Below are 20127 nucleotides of genomic sequence, written 5' to 3' on the forward strand. Positions count from 1 at the left end.
CATCTTGTTAAGCTACTGCGACCTGCACGTCTCTTCCAAGGGGCATTTAAACAGTCTTGTTAAGCTACTGCTACCTCCACATCTGTTCCATGGGGCATTTAAACTGTCTTGTTAAGCTACTGCGACCTACATGTCTCTACCAAGAGACATTTAAACTGTCTTCTTAAGCTACTGCGACCTGCTCGTCTCTTCCAAGGGGGATTTAAACCGTCTTGTTAAGCTACTGCGACCTGCTCGTCTCTTCCAAGAGGCATTTAAACCGTCTTATTAAGCTACTGCGACCTGCTCGTCTATTCCAAGGGGCATTTAAACCATCTTGTTAAGCTATGGCGACCTCCACCGCTCTTCCAAGGGGCATTTAATCCACCTTGTTAAGCTACTGCGACCTGCATGTCTCTTCCAAGGTGGATTTAAACCGTCTTGTTAAGCTACTGCGACCTCCACCTCTCTTCCAACGGGCATTTAAACCGTCTTATTAAGCTACTGCGACCTGCACATCTCTTCCAAGGGGCATTTAAACCGTCTTATTAAGCTACTACGACCTGCACGTCTCTTCCAAGGGGCATTTAAACTGTCTTGTTAAGCTACTGCGACCTCCACCGCTCTTCCAAGGGGAATTTATCCGTCTTGTTAAGCTACTGCGACCTGCACGTTTCTTCCAAGGGGCATTTAAACCGTCCTGGTAAGCTAAAGCGACTTGCAAGCCTATTCCAAGGGGTATTTAATCTGTCTTGTTAAGCTACTGCGACCTGCACGTCTCTTCCAAGGGGGATTTAAACCGTCTTGTTAAGCTACTGCGACCTGCTCGTCTCTTCCAAGAGGCATTTAAACCGTCTTATTAAGCTACTGGGACCTGCTCGTCTATTCCAAGGGGCATTAAAACCGTCTTGTTAAGCTACTGCGACCTGCACGTCTCTTCCAAGGCGCATTTAAACCGTCTTTTTAAGCTACTGCGACTTGCACATCTCTTCAAAGGGGCATTTAAACCGTCTTGTTAAGCTACTGCGACCTGCAAGCCTATTCCAAGGGGCATTTAAACCATCTTGTTAAGCTACTGTAACCTCCACCACTTTTCCAAGGGGCATTTAAACCGTCTTGTTAAGCTACTGCGACCTGCACGTCTCTTCCAAGGGGCATTTAAACCGTCTTGTTAAGCTACTGCGACCTGCACATCTCTTCCAAGGGGCATTGAAACCGTCTTGTTAAGCTACTGCAACCTGCTTGTCTCTTCCAAGGGGACTTTAAACCGTCTTGTTAAGCCACTGCGACCTGCACGTCTCTTCCAAGGGGCATTTAAACCGTCTTATTAAGCTGCTGCGAACTGCATGTCTCTTCCAAGGGGCATTTAAACCATCTTGTTAAGCTACTGCGACCTCCACCGCTCTTCCAAGGGACATTTAATCCACCTTGTTAAGCTACTGCGTCCTGCACGTCTCTTCCAAAGGGCATTTAAACCGTCTAGTTAAGCTACTGTGACCTGCACATCACTTCCAAGGGGGATTTAAACCGTCTTGTTAAGCTACTGCGACCTGCACGTCTCTACCAAGGTGCATTTAAAGCATCTTGTTAAGCTACTGCGACCTGCACGTCTCTTCCAAGGGGCATTTAAACAGTCTTGTTAAGCTACTGCTACCTCCACATCTGTTCCATGGGGCATTTAAACTGTCTTGTTAAGCTACTGTGACCTACATGTCTCTACCAAAAGACATTTAAACCGTCTTCTTAAGCTACTGCGACCTGCACGTCTCTTCCAAGGGGCATTTAAACAGTCTTATTAAGCTTCTGCGAACTGTATGTCTCTTCCAAGCGGCATTTAAACCATCTTGTTAAGCTACTGCGACCTCCACCGCTCTTCCAAGGGGCATTTAAACTGTCTTGTTAAGCTACTGCGACCTGCACGTCTCTTCCAAGGGGCATTTAAAATGTATTGTTAAGCTACTGCGACCTCCACCGCTCTTCCAAGGGGCATTTAAACCATCTTGTTAAGCTGCTGCGACCTGCATGTCTCTTCCAAGGGGCATTTAAACTGTCTTGTTAAGCTTCTGCGACCTGCACGTCTCTTCTAAGGGGCATTTAAACCGTCTTGTTAAGCTACTGCGACCTGCACGTCTCTTCCAAAGGGCATTTAAACAATCTAGTTAAGCTGCTGCGACCTGCATGTCTCTTCCAAGGGGCATTTAAACTGTCTTGTTAAGCTACTGCAACCTCCAGCGCACTTCCAAGGGGCATTTAAACCGTCTTGTTAAGCTACTGCGACCTGCACGTCTCTTTCAAGGGGCATTTAAACTGTTTTGTTAAGCTACTGCCACCTCCACCGCTCTTGCAAGGGGCATTTAACCCGTCTTGTTAAGCTACTTCGACCTGTACGTCTCTTCCAAGTGGCATTTAAACCGTCTTGTTATGCTACTGCGACCTGCACGTCTCTTCCAAGGGGAATTTAAACTGTCTTATTAAGCTACTGCGACCTCCACCTCTCTTCCAAGGGGCATTTAAACCATCTTATTAAGCTACTGCGACCTGCACATCTCTTCGAAGGGGCGCACTTAAACCGTCCTATTAAGCTAATGCGACCTGCACGTCTCTTCCAAGGGGCATTTAAACCGTCTTGGTAAGCTACTGCGACCTGCACGTCTCTTCCAAGGAGCATTTAAACCATCTTATTAAGCTACTGCGACCTGCTCGTCTATTCCAAGGGGCATTTAAACCGTCTTGTTAAGCTACTGCGACCTGCACGTCTCTTCCAAGGCGCAATTAAACCGTCTTTTTAAGCTACTGCGACTTGCACGTCTCTTCAAAGGTGCATTTAAACCGTCTTGTTAAGCTACTGTAATCTCCACCACTTTTCCAAGGGGCATTTAAACCCTCTTGTTAAGCTACTGCGACAAGCACGTCTCTTCCAAGGGGCATTTAAACCATCTTGCTAAGCTACTGCGACCTGCATGTCTCTTCCAAGGGGCATTTAAACTGTCTTGTTAAGCCACTGCGACCTGCACGTCTCTTCCAAGGGGCATTTAAACCGTCTTTTTAAGCTGCTGCGACCTGCATGTCTCTTCCAAGGGGCATTTAAACCATCTTGTTAAGCTACTGCGACCTCCAACGCTCTTTCAAGGGGCATTTAATCCACCTTGTTAAGCTACTGTGACCTGCACGTCTCTTCCAAGGGGCATTTAAACCGTCTTGGTAAGCTAATGCGACCTGCAAGCCTATTCCAAGGGGTTTTAAAACCGTCTTGTTAAGCTACTGCGACCTGCACATCTCTTCCAAGGGGCATTTAAACCGTCTTATTAAGCTACTGCGACCTGCACGTCTCTTCCAAGGGGCATTTAAACTGTCTTGTTAAGCTACTGTGACCTCCACCGCTCTTCCAAGGGGCATTTAAACCGTCTTGTTAAGCTACTGCGACCTGCACGTCTCTTCCATGGCGCATTTAAACCGTCTTTTTAAGCTACTGCGACTTGCACGTCTCTTCCAAGGGGCATTTAAACCGTCTTGTTAAGCTACTGTAACCTCCACCACTTTTCCAAGGGGCATTTAAACCGTCTTGTTAAGCTGCTGCGACCTGCACGTCTCTTCCATGGCGCATTTAAACCGTCTTTTTAAGCTACTGCGACTTGCACGTCTCTTCCAAGGGGCATTTAAACCGTCTTGTTAAGCTACTGTAACCTCCACCACTTTTCCAAGGGGCATTTAAACCGTCTTGTTAAGCCACTGCGACCTGCACGTCTCTTCCAAGGGGCATTTAAACCGTCTTTTTAAGCTGCTGCGACCTGCATGTCTCTTCCAAGAGGCATTTAAACAGTCTTGTTAAGCTACGGCGACCTCCACCGCTCCTCCAAGGGGCTTTAAAAACATCTTGTTAAGCTACTGCGACCTGCACGTCTCTTCCAAGGGGCATTTAAACAGTCTTGTTAAGCTACTGCTACCTCCACATCTGTTCCATGGGGCATTTAAACTGTCTTGTTAAGCTACTGCGACCTACATGTCTCTACCAAGAGACATTTAAACCATCTTCTTAAGCTACTGCGACCTGCACGTCTCTTCCAAGGGGCATTTAAACAGTCTTGTTAAGCTGCTGCGACCTGTATGTCTCTTCCAAGCGGCATTTAAACTATCTTGTTAAGCTACTGCGACCTCCACCGCTCTTCCAAGGGGCATTTAAACTGTCTTGTTAAGCAACTGCGACCTGCACGTCTCTTCCAAGGGGCATTTAAATCGTCTTGGTAAGCTACTGCGACCTGCACGTCTCTTCCAAGGGGCATTTAAAATGTCTTGTTAAGCTACTGCGACCTCCACCGCTCTTCCAAGGGGCATTTAAACCATCTTGTTAAGCTACTGCGACCTGCACGTCTCTTCCAAGGGGCATTTAAACTGTCTTGTTAAGCTTCTGCGACCTGCACGTCTCTTCTAAGGGGCATTTAAACCGTCTTGTTAAGCTACTGCGACCTGCACGTCTCTTCCAAAGGGCATTTAAACCGTCTAGTTAAGCTGCTGCGACCTGCATGTCTCTTCCAAGGGGCATTTAAACTGTCTTGTTAAGCTACTGCGACCTCCACCGCACTTCAAAGGGGCATTTAAACCGTCTTGTTAAGCTACTGCGACCTGCACGTCTCTTTCAAGGGGCATTTAAACTGTTTTGTTAAGCTACTGCCACCTCCACCGCTCTTGGAAGGGGCATTTAACCCGTCTTGTTAAGCTACTTCGACCAGCACGTCTCTTCCACGTGTCATTTAAACCGTCTTGTTAAGCTACAGCGACCTGCACGTCTCTTCCAAGGGGAATTTAAACTGTCTTATTAAGCGACTGCGACCTCCACCTCTCTTCCAAGGGGCATTTAAACCATCTTATTAAGCTACTGCGACCTGCACATCTCTTCCAAGGGGCGCACTTAAACCGTATTATTAAGCTACTGCGACCTGCACGTCTCTTCCAAGGGGCATTTAAACTGACTTGGTAAGCTACTGCAACCTGCAAGCCTATTCCAAGGGTAATTTAAACCCCCTTGTTAAGCTACTGCGACCTGCACTTCTCTTCCAAGTGGGATTTAAACCGTCTTGTTAAGTTACTGCGACCTGCACGTCTCTTCCAAGGAGCATTTAAACCATCTTATTAAGCTACTGCGACCTCCACCGCTCTACCAAGGGGCATTTAAAACATCTTGTTAAGCTACTGCGACCTGCACGTTTCTTCCAAGGGGCATTTAGACCGTCTTGGTAAGCTAATGCGACCTGCAAGCCTATTCCAAGGGACATTTAAACACTCTTGTTAAGCTACTGCGACCTGCACGTCTCTTCCAAGGGGCATTTAAACCGTCTTGTTAAGATACTGTAACCTCCACCACTTTTCCAAGGGGCATTTAAACCGTCTTGTTAAGCTACTGCGTCCTGCACGTCTCTTCCAAAGGGCATTTAAACCGTCTTGTTAAGCTACTGCGACCTGCATGTCTCTTACAAGTGTCATTTAAACCATCTTGTTAAGCCACTGCGACCTGCACGTCTCTTCCAAGGGGCATTTAAACCGTCTTTTTAAGCTGCTGCGACCTGCATGTCTCTTCCAAGGGGCATTTAAACAGTCTTGTTAAGCTACTGCGACCTCCACCGCTCTTCCAAGGGGCATTTAAAACATCTTGTTAAGCTACTGCGACCTGCACGTCTCTTCCAAGGGGCATTTAAACCGTCTTTTTAAGCTGCTGCGACCTGCATGTCTCTTCCAAGGGGAATTTAAACAGTCTTGTTAAGCTGCTGCGACCTATATGTCTCTTCCAAGCGGCATTTAAACCATCTTGTTAAGCTACTGCGACCTCCACCGCTCTTCTAAGGGGCATTTAAACTGTCTTGTTAAGCTACTGCGACCTGCACGTCTCTTCCAAGGGGCATTTAAATCGTCTTGGTAAGCTACTGCGACCTGAACGTCTTTTCCAAGGGGCATTTAAACTGTCTTGTTAAGCTACTGCGACCTCCACCGCTCTTCCAAGGGGCATTTAAACCATCTTGTTAAGCTACTGCGACCTGCACGTCTCTTCCAAGGGGCATTTAAACTGTCTTATTAAGCTTCTGCGACCAGCACTTCTCTTCTAAGGGGCATTTAAACCGTCTTGTTAAGCTACTGCTACTTGCACGTCTCTTCCAAGTGGCATTTAAACCTTCTTGTTAAGCTACTGTAACCTCCACCACTTTTCCAAGGGGCATTTAAACCGTCTTGTTAAGCTACTGCGACCTCCACGTCTCTTCCAAAGGGCATTTAAACCGTCTAGTTAAGCTGCTGCGACCTGCATGTCTCTTCCAAGGGGCATTTAAACTGTCTTGTTAAACTACTGCGACCTCCACCGCACTTCCAAGGGGCATTTAAACCGTCTTGGTAAGCTACTGCAACCTGCAAGCCTATTCCAAGGGTAATTTAAACCCTCTTGTTAAGCTACTGCGACCTGCACTTCTCTTCCAAGTGGGATTTAAACCGTCTTGTTAAGTTACTGCGACCTGCACGTCTCTTCCAAGGAGCATTTAAACCATCTTATTAAGCTACTGCGACCTGCTCGTCTATTCCAAGGGGCATTTAAACAGTCTTGATAAGCTACTGCGACCTGCACGTCTCTTCCAAGGCGCATTTAAACCGGCATTTTAAGCTACTTCTACTTGCACGTCTCTTCAAAGGTGCATTTAAACCGTCTTGTTAAGCTACTGTAATCTCCACCACTTTTCCAAGGGGCATTTAAACCCTCTTGTTAAGCTACTGCGACAAGCATGTCTCTTCCAAGGGGCATTTAAACCATCTTGTTAAGCTACTGCGACCTCCAACCCTCTTCCAAGGGGCATTTAATCCACCTTGTTAAGCTACTGCGACCTGCACGTCTCTTCCAAGGGGCATTTAAACCATCTTGGTAAGCTAATGCGACCTGCAAGCCTATTCCAAGGGGTATTTAAACCGTCTTGTTAAGCTACTGCGACCTGCACATCTCTTCCAAGGGGGATTTAAACCATCTTGTTAAGCTACTGCGACCTGCTCGTCTCTTCCAAGAGGCATTTAAACCGTCTTATTAAGCTACTGCGACCTGCTCGTCTATTCCAAGGGGCATTTAAATCATCTTGTTAAGCTACGGCGACCTCCACCGCTCTTCCATGGGGCATTTAATCCACCTTGTTAAGCTACTGCGACCTGCATGTCTCTTCCAAGGTGGATTTAAACCGTCAAGTTAAGCTACTGCGACCTGCACGTCTCTTCCAAGGTGCATTTAAAGCATCTTGTTAAGCTACTGCGACCTGCACGTCTCTTCCAAGGGGCATTTAAACCGTCTTATTAAGCTACTGCGACCTGCACGTCTCTTCCAAGGGGCATTTGAACTGTCTTGTTAAGCTACTGCGACCTCCACCTCTCTTCCAAGGGGCATTTAAACCGTCTTATTAAGCTACTGCGACCTGCACATCTCTTCCAAGGGGCATTTAAACCGTCTTATTAAGCTACTACGACCTGCACGTCTCTTCCAAAGGGCATTTAAACTGTCTTGTTAAGCTACTGCGACCTACACCGCTCTTCCAAGGGGAATTTATCCGTCTTGTTAAGCTACTGTGACCTGCACATTTCTTCCAAGGGGCATTTAAACCGTCTTGGTAAGCTAATGCGACCTGCAAGCCTATTCCAAGGGGTATTTAAACCGTCTTGTTAAGCTACTGCGACCTGCACGTCTCTTCCAAGGGGGATTTAAACCGTATTGTTAAGCTACTGCGACCTGCTCGTCTCTTCCAAGAGGCATATAAACCGTCTTATTAAGCTACTGGGACCTGCTCGTCTATTCCAAGGGGCATTTAAACCGTCTTGTTAAGCTACTGCGACCTGCACGTCTCTTCCAAGGCGCAATTAAACTGTCTTTTTAAGCTACTGCGACTTGCACATCTCTTCAAAGGGGCATTTAAACCGTCTTGGTAAGCTACTGCGACCTGCAAGCCTATTCCAAGGGGCATTTAAACCATCTTGTTAAGCTTCTGTAACCTCCACAACTTTTCCAAGGGGCATTTAAACCGTCTTGTTAAGCTACTGCGACCTGCACGTCTCTTCCAAGGGGCATTTAAACCGTCTTGTTAAGCTACTGCGACCTGCACATCTCTTCCAAGGGGCATTGAAACCGTCTTGTTAAGCTACTGCGACCTGCATGTCTCTTCCAAGGGGACTTTAAACCATCTTGTTAAGCCACTGTGACCTGCACGTCTCTTCCAAGGGGCATTTAAACCGTCTTTTTAAGCTGCTGCGAACTGCATGTCTCTTCCAAGGGGCATTTAAACCGTCTTCTTAAGCTACTGTGACCTGCACGTCACTTCCAAGGGGGATTTAAACCGTCTTGTTAAGCTACTGCGACCTGCACGTCTCTACCAAGGTGCATTTAAAGCATATGGTTAAGCTACTGCGACCTGCACGTCTCTTCCAAGGGACATTTAAACCGTCTTATTAAGCTACTGCGACATGCACGTCTCTTCCAAGGGGCATTTAAATCGTCTTGTTAAGCTACTGCGACCTGCACATCTCTTCCAAGGGGCATTTAAACCGTCTTGTTAAGCTACTGCGACCTCCACTGCTTTTCCAAGGGGCATTTAATCCATCTTATTAAGCTACTGCGACCTGCACGTCTCTTCCAAGGGGCATTTAAACTGTCTTGTTAAGCTACTGCGACCTCCACCGCTCTTCCAAGGGGGATTTAAACCGTCTTGTTAAGCTACTGCGACCTGCACGTCTCTTTCAAGGCGCATTTAAACTGTCTTGTTAAGCTACTGCCACCTCCACCGCTCTTGCAAGGGGCATTTAACCCGTCTTGTTAAGCTACTGCGACCTGCAAGTCTCTTCCAAGTGGAATTTAAACTGTCTATTAAGCTACTGCGACCTCCACCTCTCTTCCAAGGGGCATTTAAACCATCTTATTAAGCTACTGCGACCTGCACATCTCTACCAAGGGGCGCATTTAAACTGTCTTATTAAGCTACTGCGACCTGCACGTCTCTTCCAAGGGGCATTTAAACCGTCTTGGTAAGCTACTGCAACCTGCAAGCCTATTCCAAGGGTAATTTAAACCCTCTTGTTAAGCTACTGCGACCTGCACTTCTCTTCCAAGTGGGATTTAAACCGTCTTGTTAAGTTACTGCGACCTGCACGTCTCTTCCAAGGAGCATTTAAACCATCTTATTAAGCTACTGCGACCTGCTCGTCTATTCCAAGGGGCATTTAAACCGTCTTGATAAGCTACTGCGACCTGCACGTCTCTTCCAAGGCGCATTTAAACCGGCTTTTTAAGCTACTGCTACTTGCACGTCTCTTCAAAGGTGCATTTAAACCGTCTTGTTAAGCTACTGTAATCTCCACCACTTTTCCAAGGGGCATTTAAACCCTCTTGTTAAGCTACTGCGACAAGCATGTCTCTTCCAAGGGGCATTTAAACCATCTTGTTAAGCTACTGCGACCTGCTCGTCTATTCCAAGGGGCATTTAAATCATCTTGTTAAGCTACGGCGACCTCCACCGCTCTTCCATGGGGCATTTAATCCACCTTGTTAAGCTACTGCGACCTGCATGTCTCTTCCAAGGTGGATTTAAACCGTCAAGTTAAGCTACTGCGACCTGCACGTCTCTTCCAAGGTGCATTTAAAGCATCTTGTTAAGCTACTGCGACCTGCACGTCTCTTCCAAGGGGCATTTAAACCGTCTTATTAAGCTACTGCGACCTGCACGTCTCTTCCAAGGGGCATTTGAACTGTCTTGTTAAGCTACTGCGACCTCCACCTCTCTTCCAAGGGGCATTTAAACCGTCTTATTAAGCTACTGCGACCTGCACATCTCTTCCAAGGGGCATTTAAACCGTCTTATTAAGCTACTACGACCTGCACGTCTCTTCCAAAGGGCATTTAAACTGTCTTGTTAAGCTACTGCGACCTCCACCGCTCTTCCAAGGGGAATTTATCCGTCTTGTTAAGCTACTGTGACCTGCACATTTCTTCCAAGGGGCATTTAAACCGTCTTGGTAAGCTAATGCGACCTGCAAGCCTATTCCAAGGGGTATTTAAACCGTCTTGTTAAGCTACTGCGACCTGCACGTCTCTTCCAAGGGGGATTTAAACCGTATTGTTAAGCTACTGCGACCTGCTCGTCTCTTCCAAGAGGCATATAAACCGTCTTATTAAGCTACTGGGACCTGCTCGTCTATTCCAAGGGGCATTTAAACCGTCTTGTTAAGCTACTGCGACCTGCACGTCTCTTCCAAGGCGCAATTAAACTGTCTTTTTAAGCTACTGCGACTTGCACATCTCTTCAAAGGGGCATTTAAACCGTCTTGGTAAGCTACTGCGAAGTGCAAGCCTATTCCAAGGGGCATTTAAACCATCTTGTTAAGCTTCTGTAACCTCCACAACTTTTCCAAGGGGCATTTAAACCGTCTTGTTAAGCTACTGCGACCTGCACGTCTCTTCCAAGGGGCATTTAAACCGTCTTGTTAAGCTACTGCGACCTGCACATCTCTTCCAAGGGGCATTGAAACCGTCTTGTTAAGCTACTGCGACCTGCATGTCTCTTCCAAGGGGACTTTAAACCATCTTGTTAAGCCACTGTGACCTGCACGTCTCTTCCAAGGGGCATTTAAACCGTCTTTTTAAGCTGCTGCGAACTGCATGTCTCTTCCAAGGGGCATTTAAACCATCTTGTTAAGCTACTGCGACCTCCACCGCTCTTCCAAGGGGCATTTAATCCACCTTGTTAAGCTACTGCGTCCTGCACGTCTCTTTCAAAGGGCATTTAAACCGTCTTGTTAAGCTACTGTGACCTGCACGTCACTTCCAAGGGGGATTTAAACCGTCTTGTTAAGCTACTGCGACCTGCACGTCTCTACCAAGGTGCATTTAAAGCATATGGTTAAGCTACTGCGACCTGCACGTCTCTTCCAAGGGACATTTAAACCGTCTTATTAAGCTACTGCGACATGCACGTCTCTTCCAAGGGGCATTTAAATCGTCTTGTTAAGCTACTGCGACCTGCACATCTCTTCCAAGGGGCATTTAAACCGTCTTGTTAAGCTACTGCGACCTCTACTGCTTTTCCAAGGGGCATTTAATCCATCTTATTAAGCTACTGCGACCTGCACGTCTCTTCCAAGGGGCATTTAAACTGTCTTGTTAAGCTACTGCGACCTCCACCGCTCTTCCAAGGGGGATTTAAACCGTCTTGTTAAGCTACTGCGACCTGCACGTCTCTTTCAAGGCGCATTTAAACTGTCTTGTTAAGCTACTGCCACCTCCACCGCTCTTGCAAGGGGCATTTAACCCGTCTTGTTAAGCTACTGCGACCTGCAAGTCTCTTCCAAGGGGAATTTAAACTGTCTATTAAGCTACTGCGACCTCCACCTCTCTTCCAAGGGGCATTTAAACCATCTTATTAAGCTACTGCGACCTGCACATCTCTACCAAGGGGCGCATTTAAACTGTCTTATTAAGCTACTGCGACCTGCACGTCTCTTCCAAGGGGCATTTAAACCGTCTTGGTAAGCTACTGCAACCTGCAAGCCTATTCCAAGGGTAATTTAAACCCTCTTGTTAAGCTACTGCGACCTGCACTTCTCTTCCAAGTGGGATTTAAACCGTCTTGTTAAGTTACTGCGACCTGCACGTCTCTTCCAAGGAGCATTTAAACCATCTTATTAAGCTACTGCGACCTGCTCGTCTATTCCAAGGGGCATTTAAACCGTCTTGATAAGCTACTGCGACCTGCACGTCTCTTCCAAGGCGCATTTAAACCGGCTTTTTAAGCTACTGCTACTTGCACGTCTCTTCAAAGGTGCATTTAAACCGTCTTGTTAAGCTACTGTAATCTCCACCACTTTTCCAAGGGGCATTTAAACCCTCTTGTTAAGCTACTGCGACAAGCATGTCTCTTCCAAGGGGCATTTAAACCATCTTGTTAAGCTACTGCGACCTCCAACGCTCTTCCAAGGGGCATTTAATCCACCTTGTTAAGCTATTGCGACCTGCACGTCTCTTCCAAGGGGGATTTAAACCATCTTGTTTAGCTACTGCGACCTGCTACTCTCTTCCAAGAGGCATTTAAACCGTCTTATTAAGCTACTGCGACCTGCTCGTCTATTCCAAGGGGCATTTAAACCATCTTGTTAAGCTACGGCGACCTCCACCGCTCTTCCAAGGGGCATTTAATCCACCTTGTTAAGCTACTGCGACCTGCATGTCTCTTCCAAGGTGGATTTAGACCGTCAAGTTAAGCTACTGCGACCTGCACGTCTCTTCCAAGGTGCATTTAAAGCATCTTGTTAAGCTACTGCGACCTGCACGTCTCTTCCAAGGGGCATTTAAACCGTCTTATTAAGCTACTGCGACCTGCACGTCTCTTCCAAGGGGCATTTGAACTGTCTTGTTAAGCTACTGCGACCTCCACCTCTCTTCCAAGGGGCATTTATACCGTCTTATTAAGCTACTGCGACCTGCACATCTCTTCCAAGGGGCATTTAAACCGTCTTATTAAGCTACTACGACCTGCACGTCTCTTCCAAGGGGCATTTAAACTGTCTTGTTAAGCTACTGCGACCTGCACGTTTCTTCCAAGGGGCATTTAAACCGTCTTGGTAAGCTAATGCGACCTGCAAGCCTATTCCAAGGGGTATTTAAACCGTCTTGTTAAGCTACTGCGACCTGCTCGTCTTTTCCAAGAGGCATTTAAACCGTCTTATTAAGCTACTGCGACCTGCTCGTCTATTCCAAGGGGCATTTAAACCGTCTTGTTAAGCTGCTGCGACCTGCACGTCTCTTCCAAGGCGCATTTAAACCGTCTTTTTAAGCTACTGCGACTTGCACATCTCTTCAAAGGGGCATTTAAACCGTCTTGTTAAGCTACTGCGACCTGCAAGCCTATTCCAAGGGGCATTTAAACCATCTTGTTAAGCTTCTGTAACCTCCACAACTTTTCCAAGGGGCATTTAAACCGTTTTGTTAAGCTACTGCGACCTGCACATCTCTTCCAAGGGGCATTGAAACCATCTTGTTAAGCTACGGCTACCTCCACCGCTCTTCCAAGGGGCATTTAATCCACCTTGTTAAGCTACTGCGACCTGCATGTCTCTTCCAAGGTGGATTTAAACCGTCAAGTTAAGCTACTGCAACCTGCACGTCTCTTCCAAGGTGCATTTAAAGCATCTTGTTAAGCTACTGCGACCTGCACGTCTCTTCCAAGGGGCATTTAAACCGTCTTATTAAGCTACTTCGACCTGCACGTCTCTTCCAAGGGGCATTTGAACTGTCTTGTTAAGCTACTGCGACCTCCACTTCTCTTCCAAGGGGCATTTATACCGTCTTATTAAGCTACTGCGACCTGCATGTCCCTTCCAAGGGGCATTTAAACTGTCTTGTTAAGCTACTGCGACCTCCACCGCTCTTCCAAGGGGAATTTATCAGTCTTGTTAAGCTACTGCGACCTGCACGTTTCTTCCAAGGGGCATTTAAACCGTCTTGGTAAGCTAATGCGACCTGCAAGCCTATTCCAAGGGGTATTTAAACCGTCTTGTTAAGCTACTGCGACCTGCTCGTCTTTTCCAAGAGGCATTTAAACCGTCTTATTAAGCTACTGCGACCTGCTCGTCTATTCCAAGGGGCATTTAAACCGTCTTGTTAAGCTGTTGCGACCTGCACGTCTCTTCCAAGGCGCATTTAAACCGTCTTTTTAAGCTACTGCGACTTGCACATCTCTTCAAAGGGGCATTTAAACCGTCTTGTTAAGCTACTGCGACCTGCAAGCCTATTCCAAGGGGCATTTAAACCATCTTGTTAAGCTTCTGTAACCTCCACAACTTTTCCAAGGGGCATTTAAACCGTCTTGTTAAGCTACTGCGACCTGCACGTCTCTTCCAAGGGGCATTTAAACCGTCTTGTTAAGCTACTGCGACCTGCACATCTCTTCCAAGGGGCATTGAAACCGTCTTGTTAAGCTACTGCGACCTGCATGTCTCTTCCAAGGGGACTTTAAACCATCTTGTTAAGCCACTGCGACCTGCACGTCTCTTCCAAGGGGCATTTAAACCGTCTTTTTAAGCTGCTGCGAACTGCATGTCTCTTCCAAGGGGCATTTAAACCATCTTGTTAAGCTACTGCGACCTCCACCGCTCTTCCAAGGGGCATTTAATCCACCTTGTTAAGCTACTGCGTCCTGCACGTCTCTTTCAAAGGGCATTTAAACCGTCATGTTAAGATACTGTGACCTGCACGTCACTTCCAAGGGGGATTTAAACCGTCTTGTTAAGCTACTGCGACCTGCACGTCTCTACCAAGGTGCATTTAAAGCATCTTGTTAAGCTACTGCGACCTGCACGTCTCTTCCAAGGGACATTTAAACCGTCTTATTAAGCTACTGCGACATGCACGTCTCTTCCAAGGGGCATTTAAACTGTCTTGTTAAGCTACTGCGACCTCCACTTCTCTGCCAAGGGGCATTTAAATCGTCTTATTAATCTACTGCGACCTGCACATCTCTTCCAAGGGGCATTTAAACCGTCTTATTAAGCTACTGCGACCTGCACGTCTCTTCCAAGGGGCATTTAAACTGTCTTTTTAAGCTACTGCAACCTCCATTTCTCTTCGAAGGGGCATTTAAACCGACTTATTAATCTACTGCGACCTGCACATCTCTTCCAAGGGGCATTTAAACCGTCTTATTAAGCTACTGCGACCTGCACGTCACTTCCAAGGGGCATTTAAACTGTCTTGTTAAGCTACTGCGACCTCCACCGCTCTTCCAAGGGGGATTTAAACCGTCTTGTTAAGCTACTGCTACCTGCACGTCTCTTTCAAGGCGCATTTAAACTGTCTTGTTAAGCTACTGCCACCTCCACCGCTCTTGCAAGGGGCATTTAACCCGTCTTGTTAAGCTACTGCGACCTGCACGTCTCTTCCAAGGGGAATTTAAACTGTCTATTAAGCTACTGCGACCTCCACCTCTCTTCCAAGGGGCATTTAAACCATCTTATTAAGCTACTGCGACCTGCACATCTCTTCCAAGGGGCGCATTTAAACTGTCTTATTAAGCTACTGCGACCTGCACGTCTCTTCCAAGGGGCACTTAAACCGTCTTGGTAAGCTACTGCAACCTGCAAGCCTATTCCAAGGGTAATTTAAACCCTCTTGTTAAGCTACTGCGACCTGCACTTCTCTTCCAAGTGGGATTTAAACCGTCTTGTTAAGTTACTGCGACCTGCACGTCTCTTCCAAGGAGCATTTAAACCATCTTATTAAGCTACTGCGACCTGCTCGTCTATTCCAAGGGGCATTCAAACCGTCTTGATAAGCTACTGCGACCTGCACGTCTCTTCCAAGGCGCATTTAAACCGGCTTTTTAAGCTACTGCTACTTGCACGTCTCTTCAAAGGTGCATTTAAACCGTCTTGTTAAGCTACTGTAATCTCCACCACTTTTCCAAGGGGCATTTAAACCCTCTTGTTAAGCTACTGCGACAAGCATGTCTCTTCCAAGGGGCATTTAAACCATCTTGTTAAGCTACTGCGACCTCCAACGCTCTTCCAAGGGGCATTTAATCCACCTTGTTAAGCTACTGCGACCTGCACGTCTCTTCCAAGGGGCATTTAAACCATCTTGGTAAGCTAATGCGACCTGCAAGCCTATTCCAAGGGGTATTTAAACCGTCTTGTTAAGCTACTGCGACCTGCACGTCTCTTCCAAGGGGGATTTAAACCATCTTGTTTAGCTACTGCGACCTGCTCCTCTCTTCCAAGAGGCATTTAAACCGTCTTATTAAGCTACTGTGACCTGCTCGTCTATTCCAAGGGGCATTTAAACCATCTTGTTAAGCTACGGCGACCTCCACCGCTCTTCCAAGGGGCATTTAATCCACCTTGTTAAGCTACTGCGACCTGCATGTCTCTTCCAAGGTGGATTTAAACCGTCAAGTTAAGCTACTGCGACCTGCACGTCTCTTCCAAGGTGCATTTAAAGCATCTTGTTAAGCTACTGCGACCTGCACGTCTCTTCCAAGGGCATTTAAACCGTCTTATTAAGCTACTGCGACCTGCACGTCTCTTCCAAGGGGCATTTGAACTGTCTTGTTAAGCTACTGCGACCTCCACCTCTCTTCCAAGGGGCATTTATACCGTCTTATTAAGATACTGCGACCTGCACATCTCTTCCAAGGGGCATTTAAACCATCTTATTAAGCTACTACGACCTGCACGTCTCTTCCAAGGGGTATTTAAACTGTCTTGTTAAGCTACTGCGACCTCCACCGCTCTTCCAAGGGGAATTTATCAGTCTTGTTAAGCTACTGCGACCTGCACGTTTATTCCAAGGGGCATTTAAACCGTCTTGGTAAGCTAATGCGACCTGCAAGCCTATTCCAAGGGGTATTTAAACCGTCTTGTTAAGCTACTGCGACCTGCTCGTCTCTTCCAAGAGGCATTTAAACCGTCTTATTAAGCTACTGCGACCTGCTCGTCTATTCCAAGGGGCATTTAAACCGTCTTGTTAAGCTGCTGCGACCTGCACGTCTCTTCCAAGGCGCATTTAAACCGTCTTTTTAAGCTACTGCGACTTGCACATCTCTTCAAAGGGGCATTTAAACCGTCTTGTTAAGCTACTGCGACCTGCAAGCCTATTCCAAGGGGCATTTAAACCATCTTGTTAAGCTTCTGTAACCTCCACAACTTTTCCAAGGGGCATTTAAACCGTCTTGTTAAGCTACTGCGACCTGCACGTCTCTTCCAAGGGCATTTAAACCGTCTTGTTAAGCTACTGCGACCTGCACATCTCTTCCAAGGGGCATTGAAACCGTCTTGTTAAGCTACTGCGACCTGCATGTCTCTTCCAATGGGACTTTAAACCGTCTTGTTAAGCCACTGCGACCTGCACGTCTCTTCCAAGGGGCATTTAAACCGTCTTTTTAAGCTGCTGCGAACTGCATGTCTCTTCCAAGAGGCATTTAAACCATCTTGTTAAGCTACTGCGACCTCCACCGCTCTTCCAAGGGGCATTTAATCCACCTTGTTAAGCTACTGCGTCCTGCACGTCTCTTTCAAAGGGCATTTAAACCATCATGTTAAGCTACTGTGACCTGCACGTCACTTCCAAGGGGGATTTAAACCGTCTTGTTAAGCTACTGCGACCTGCACGTCTCTACCAAGGTGCATTTAAAGCATCTTGTTAAGCTACTGCGACATGCACGTCTCTTCCAAGGGGCATTTAAACTGTCTTGTTAAGCTACTGCGACCTCCACTTCTCTTCCAAGGGGCATTTAAACCGTCCTATTAATCTACTGCGACCTGCACATCTCTTCCAAGGGGCATTTAAACCGTCTTATTAAGCTACTGCGACCTGTACGTCTCTTCCAAAGGGCATTTAAACTGTCTTGTTAAGCTACTGCGACCTCCACCGCTCTTCCAAGGGGCATTTAAAACGTCTTGTTAAGCTACTGCGCCCTGCACGTTTCTTCCAAGGGGCATTTAAACCATCTTGGTAAGCTAATGCTACCTGCAAGCCTATTCCAAGGGGCATTTAAACACTCTTGTTAAGCTACTGCGACCTGCACGTCTCTTCCAAGGGGCATTTAAACCGTCTTGTTAAGCTACTGTGACCTGCAAGTCTCTTCCATGGCGCATTTAAAGCGTCTTTTTAAGCTACTGCGACTTGCACGTCTCTTCCAAGGGGCATTTAAACCGTCTTGTTAAGCTACTGCGTCCTGCACGTCTCTTCCAAGGGGCATTTAAACCGTCTTGTTAAGCTACTGCGACCTTAATGTCTCTTCCAAGGGGCATTTAAACCGTCTTGTTAAGCCACTGCGACCTGCACGTCTCTTCCAAGGGGCACTTAAACCGTCTTTTTAAGCTGCTGCGACCTGCATGTCTCTTCCACGGGGCATTTAAACAGTCTTGTTAATCTACTGCGACCTCCACCGCTCTTCGAAGTGGCATTTAAAACATCTTGTTAAGCTACTGCGACCTGCACGTCTCTTCCAAGGGGCATTTAAACAGTCTTGTTAAGCTACTGCTACCTCCACATCTGTTCCATGGGGCATTTAAACTATCTTGTTAAGCTACTGCGACCTACATGTCTCTACCAAGAGACATTTAAACCGTCTTCTTAAGCTACTGCGACCTGCACGTCTCTTCCAAGGGGCATTTAAACAGTCTTGTTAAGATGCTGCGACCTGTATGTCTCTTCCAAGCGGCATTTAAACCATCTTGTTAAGCTACTGCGACCTCCACCGCTCTTCCAAGGGGCATTTAAACCATCTTCTTAAGCTACTGCGACCTGCACGTCTCTTCCAAGGGGCATTTAAACTGTCTTGTTAAGCTTCTGCGACCTGCACTTCTCTTCTAAGGGGCATTTAAACCATCTTGTTAAGCTACTGCTACTTGCACGTCTCTTCCAAGTGGCATTTAAACCTTCTTGTTAAGCTACTGTAACCTCCACCACTTTTCCAAGGGGCATTTAAACCGTCTTGTTAAGCTACTGCGACCTCCTCGTCTCTTCCAAAGGGCATTTAAACCGTCTAGTTAAGCTGCTGCGACCTGCATGTCTCTTCCAAGGGGCATTTAAACTGTCTTGTTAAGCTACTGCGACCTCCACCGCACTTCCAAGGGGCATTTAAACCGTCTTGTTAAGCTACTGCGACCTGCATGTCTCTTTCAAGGGGCATTTAAACTGTCTTGTTAAGCTACTGCCACCTCCACCGCTCTTGCAAGGGGCATTTAACCCGTCTTGTTAAGCTACTTCGACCTGCACGTCTCTTCCAAGTGGCATTTAAACCGTCTTGTTAAGCTACTGCGACCTGCACGTCTCTTCCAAGGGGAATTTAAACTGTCTATTAAGCTACTGCGACCTCCACCTCTCTTCCAAGGGGCATTTAAACCATCTTATTAAGCTACTGCGACCTGCACATCTCTTCCAAGGGGCGCATTTAAACCGTCTTATTAAGCTACTGCGACCTGCACGTCTCTTCCAAGGGGCATTTAAACCGTCTTGGTAAGCTACTGCAACCTGCAAGGCTATTCCAAGGGTAATTTAAACCCTCTTGTTAAGCTACTGCGACCTGCATGTCTCTTCCAAGTGGGATTTAAACCGTCTTGTTAAGTTACTGCGACCTGCACGTCTCTTCCAAGGAGCATTTAAACCATCTTAATAAGCTACTGCGACCTGCTCGTCTATTCCAAGGGGCATTTAATCCGTCTTGTTAAGCTACTGTGACCTGCACGTCTCTTCCAAGGCGCATTTAAACCGTCTTTTTAAGCTACTTCGACGTGGACGTCTCTTCAAAGGTGCATTTAAACCGTCTTGTTAAGCTACTGTAATCTCCACCACTTTTCCAAGGGGCATTTAAACCCTCTTGTTAAGCTACTGCGACAAGCACGTCTCTTCCAAGGGTCATTTAAAGCATCTTGTTAAGCTACTGCGACCTCCAACGCTCTTCCAACGGGCATTTAATCCACCTTGTTAAGCTACTGCGACCTGCACGTCTCTTCCAAGGGGCATTTAAACCATCTTGGTAAGCTAATGCGGCCTGCAAGCCTATTCCAAGGGGTATTTAAACCGTCTTGTTAATCTACTGCGACCTGCACGTCTCTTCCAAGGGGGATTTAAACCGTCTTGTTAAGCTACTGCGAACTGCTCGTCTCTTCCAAGAGGCATTTAAACAGTCTTATTAAGCTACTGCGACCTGCTCGTCTATTCCAAGGGGCATTTAAACCGTCTTGTTAAGCTACTGCGACCTGCACGTCTCTTCCAAGGCGCATTTAAACCGTCTTTTTAAGTTACTGCGACTTGCACATCTCTTCAAAGGGGCATTTAAACAGTCTTGTTAAGCTACTGCGACCTGCAAGCCTATTCCAAAGGCCATTTAAACCGTCTTGTTAAGCTACTGTAACCTCCACCACTTTTCCAAGGGGCATTTAAACCGTCTTGTTAAGCTACTGCGACCTGCACATCTCTTCCAAGGGGTATTTAAACCGTCTTATTAAGGTACTGCGACCTGCATGTCTCTTCCAAGGGGCATTTAAACCGTCTTGTTAAGCCACTGCGACCTGCACGTCTCTTCCAAGGGGCATTTAAACCGTCTTTTTAAGCTGCTGCGAACTCCATGTCTCTTCCAAGGGGCATTTATACCA

Source organism: Phyllobates terribilis, unplaced genomic scaffold, assembly GCF_046119375.1.
Source record: "Phyllobates terribilis strain yellow unplaced genomic scaffold, ASM4611937v1 Scaffold_1__5_contigs__length_1240528914, whole genome shotgun sequence".
Lineage (NCBI taxonomy): Eukaryota > Metazoa > Chordata > Amphibia > Anura > Dendrobatidae > Phyllobates > Phyllobates terribilis.